Source organism: Herpailurus yagouaroundi, unplaced genomic scaffold, assembly GCF_014898765.1.
Source record: "Herpailurus yagouaroundi ecotype Mexico unplaced genomic scaffold, PumYag 569, whole genome shotgun sequence".
Lineage (NCBI taxonomy): Eukaryota > Metazoa > Chordata > Mammalia > Carnivora > Felidae > Herpailurus > Herpailurus yagouaroundi.
Window position 1 is genome coordinate 5174932 of NW_024412786.1, and position 3879 is coordinate 5178810.

At 57.9% G+C, this 3879-nt stretch overlaps 1 long non-coding RNA gene across 1 annotated transcript; it reads left to right on the plus strand.

The window, feature by feature from the left end:
- The first annotated feature begins 227 nt into the window (after window positions 1–227).
- Window positions 228–2693, plus strand: LOC121023846 (uncharacterized). The gene is made up of 2 exons (XR_005787520.1): window positions 228–431; window positions 1341–2693. It is a non-coding gene; the product is annotated as an uncharacterized LOC121023846 (long non-coding RNA).
- The last annotated feature ends 1186 nt before the right edge of the window (window positions 2694–3879 follow it).

Below are 3879 nucleotides of genomic sequence, written 5' to 3' on the forward strand. Positions count from 1 at the left end.
GCCCGGGCTCCCTCCGCAGGGCTTAGGACGGTGCCGAGGCGCCAAGGCCACAGTCGGTCCCTCCCTGCTCTCACATCCTGTCCTCGTGCCCTGAGCCGCCACCACCCTGCCATCCTCCCAGTACAAAGGATCTTTATTTGTAATTGTCCCCGGCCACGGGCCAAGGGTGCAGGCCGGGACCCTCCTCCGCTGGGGCTTCCTGGCTTCTGGGGTCCACGATCGCCCTGCTGTTGCCGGGTGACGGGCCGGGCGGGGACCAGCCCTCCGGCGGCCCCTCTGAGTTCCCTGCTCTTGCTGGCATTCACTGAGTGCCCGCTAAGTGCCGGGCGCCGTGCCCCAGGCTGCCGAACAGGACGGTGGAAGTCCAGCGAAGGCGGACCAGAATCAGACGGCCCAGACACGCGTGAAACCACACCTGAGCGGGAGGCCAGGTAGCTCAGGAGGGCTTCTCTGAGGAGGTGATGGTGGAGCCCTTGGAGAGTTGGGCAGGAGTGACTCGGGGGAGAAGCAGCAGGACGGCATCCCCAGCAGAGGAAGTGGGCACGAGCAAAGGCCCTGGGGTAGGGAGGCGTGCCGCACAGGTGAATTGGGGTGGCTGTGACCCCAGCCGGGCCGCTCGGAACGGCCCCTCCGGGCCCTCCTTGTGCCGTCCTCACCCTTCTGCTGCCATTTGTGCCATGCGCTCAGGGGACAGGTGCAGGGGTGACCAGGACAACCACAGCTGCACCATCCTGTGTCCTGTGAGTCGGGTCCGCCACCAGTTCCGTCGTTCAAGCCTGCAACACCCCCCGTCTCACAGGTTTCATGCAACACGTGTATACCGAGCACCTGCCCTGTGCCAGGCGCTGTCCTAGGCTCTGGGAAGCCACTGATGAATGAAACAGTCGTGAGCCCTGCCTGCAAGGTGCCCAGATTCTGGAAGTGAGGAAACTGAGGCCCAAGGAGTGACTGTGTGTTTCCCTTGGACACCTGCACCCCGCCCCCCAGCCCCCCACCCGCACTGCAGGACTTGAGCTGGGGGCTGGGGCCGCTTCATCTCTGCACCCCCAGCACTGGGCACGGAGGCATTGAGATACGGGGAGAGGTCCAGAGCCCCGGGATCTCGTCCTGGCTTTGCCTCTGTGAACCAGGGGAAACTGAGCCTCGGTTTCCCAAGTTGTACTACAGAGGGATGGCAGGGGGGGGGGGGGGGCGGGGCTTGGTGATGCTTCTGCTCTATGCCCCGTGCCCATCTTCCGCTCCAGCTCCGGTAGGCCAGTCTTCCCCCTTCTCAGCAGGGCTACTGAGATCTGGTTCACACAGCAGACAGCTCGCTTCTTTAACGTATACAGTGGTTTTAGTGTATTCACAGACTTGTGCAGCCGTCACCACCGTCTCAGTAGGGAACGCGTCGTCACCCCCAGAAGAAACCCTGTACCCGCGAGCGGTCACTCTGCACCCCCCCCCCCCCCCCCCTGGTGACCACGAATCCACCGTCCGTCTCCCTGGATTCACTTGCCTGTCCTGACGCTCGATGGAAATGGAATTACACACGCAGCGGTCTCTCGTGCTTTGTTCCTTCCGCTCGGTGCAAAGTCGTCAGGTTCACCCGTGCTGTGCTATGGCCCGGTACTGCACCGCTTCTTACGGTGAGAGGCTGGTTCCTTCGGGCCCTGCGGTCCGCCCTGTTCTCTTGCCCTTGGCTGAGATCCTCCAGGAGACGAGGCAAATGTGGACGTGGTCTGGGTCTCCCAGGTTAATGCCTTTGCCCTTTTGGCTCCAGCTCTGCAGATTCCTCAAAGGTCTCTGCAAGGCCTGGCTGGCTTTCCTGATGGGCAAGGGTGAGTGCGAACCCCTCCTCCTCCACCCTCCTCCTTTCTCCAGCTAGGCTGGACCACCTGTGATGGAAAGTGCATCTTGGGAATGAATGCCGAAGCCAACATTTTCCTCCGTCCTTCATGAGGGAGATTATTCATTCGTTCGTTCATTCATTCGTTCGTTCATTCATTCGTTCATCCACGTGTCCATCCAACCATCCGTCCATCCATCCACCCATCCGTCCATCCACCATCCATCCGTCCATCACCCACACACCATCTATCCTTTCTTACCTACATTTACCACATATTTACTGAACACCAGCAATGGTGCTGGGAAAGAGTAGTGGATAAACCAGAACAGGCGGAGGGGAGAGGAGCCGGCCAAAGAAAGAAGTTCCCACTGAGATCCATGTAGTGAGGAGGAGGAGCAAGTATGGTGATCGAGACTGAGGGAGGTGTGACGTAAAGTGAATAACGGCCACCTGAAATGTTGACCTCCGGATACCCAGGGTTGAGAATATGTGACCTTACAAACCAAAGGAGACTTGGCAGATATGATAAAGCTAAGGATCTGGAGATGGGCGATTATCCTGGATTATCTGGGCGAGCCTGCAAATTATAAGGCCCTTAAAAGACAGAGGCAGAAGGCTCCGAGTGATGTGTGTGGTGAATGGGGTCGGTGGGGAGAGGCAGTTGATGTGACGACTGATCAAAGAGGTTGGAGGGATATGAAAAGGGACCTTGAGCCAAGGAACTCAAGTGGGTTCTAGAAGTTGTAAAAACCAGGAAATGGTGTCTCCCCCAGGTGCTTCAGAAGGGACCAGCCCTGCCTCCCCCTTGGTTTTAGACTTCTGATCTCCGGAGCTACAAGAGAATAAATGTTCGTTGTTTTAAGCCCCTGAATTTGTGGTCCTTTGCTGCTGCAGCATCGGGAAGTAATACAGGTGGCCGGTAGGGCTACCCAGCAAGGCCAGGGGGATAAGATCTCTTTCTGCTTTAGCGAGACCTGCAGCATCCGGGACAAGGGCAGCAGGTGCAAAGGCCCTGAGGTAGTAAGGATTTGGTGCGTTGCAAGAACAGAAAGGGTAAACGGGGGCAGGAGTGGGGAGGTGTGTGTGCTGAGTCTGGGGAGGTGGGTGCAGCCGCCAGCCCCCTGTCAGCCCAGGTGAAGAGCCGCCTCCTCAAGCCAAGGTCAGGATGCCTCCAGGCACAGCATCTGGCCGGCGTCCCATCGTTCCCGTTTGAGGCTCTCTGCCCAGTTTCCAACCCCTCACTTCCCTAGTGCCTGGAAATTTCCCAACTGGGTCCACTTCTCTCCCTCCCCAGGGCCATTACCCTGGGGCGGGTTTTTGGCACCTCTGGCCCAGACTCCTTGCCAGGGGCCCGGCCTCCACTGTGTCCTTCCCTCCGCTTCAAGTGTACTTAACGTGCCGGGGCAGTGCAAGTAGTCGACTCGGGTGATGATCCTAGGAAGCCCTCCAAGGAAGCGGGGAAGTGAGCCGGGGAGGAAAGGCGTTGTGAGAAGATCCCACCTTGTCTGAGGGGACTGGTCTCCAGCTCCCCGTGGCCTTAGCCTCCGTCATTGGGTCATCGTGACCGCTGACGCCTGCAAACCCGGGCGGGGGCCCCGGGAGGGCGGCGGGCGCGGGAAGAGACAGGCCGAGACCAGCAGTCTCTAGACGCGGTTTTCCCGGGTCTAGTGCAAAATCGCAGAGCTGCGCTCGGGTCTGAGCGATCTGGTGTCTTCTGTGTGTGGGAGGCCACGGTTCCTTAACTTTCTAGCACAGGTAGCTGTTTTCCAGATAAAACTCAAGATTGTTCTGCTGCTGGTACATCTATCTGTTTGATCTGGAATTTGCCCCGAAGCCTGGTTCTGTCTGCCAGCCGAATGGATCACACTGGGGTGTGTGTGTCTGTGTGTGTGTGTGTGTGCGCATGAAGTCCTTTTTTTTTCTTTTCAAGAGGTTTTAAATTCCAGGATCTTAAAAAAATTGTGGGAAAATACACGTGACACCAACTTTGCCATTTTATAATTTTTTTTTCAACGTTTATTTATTTTTGGGACAGAGAGAGACAGAGC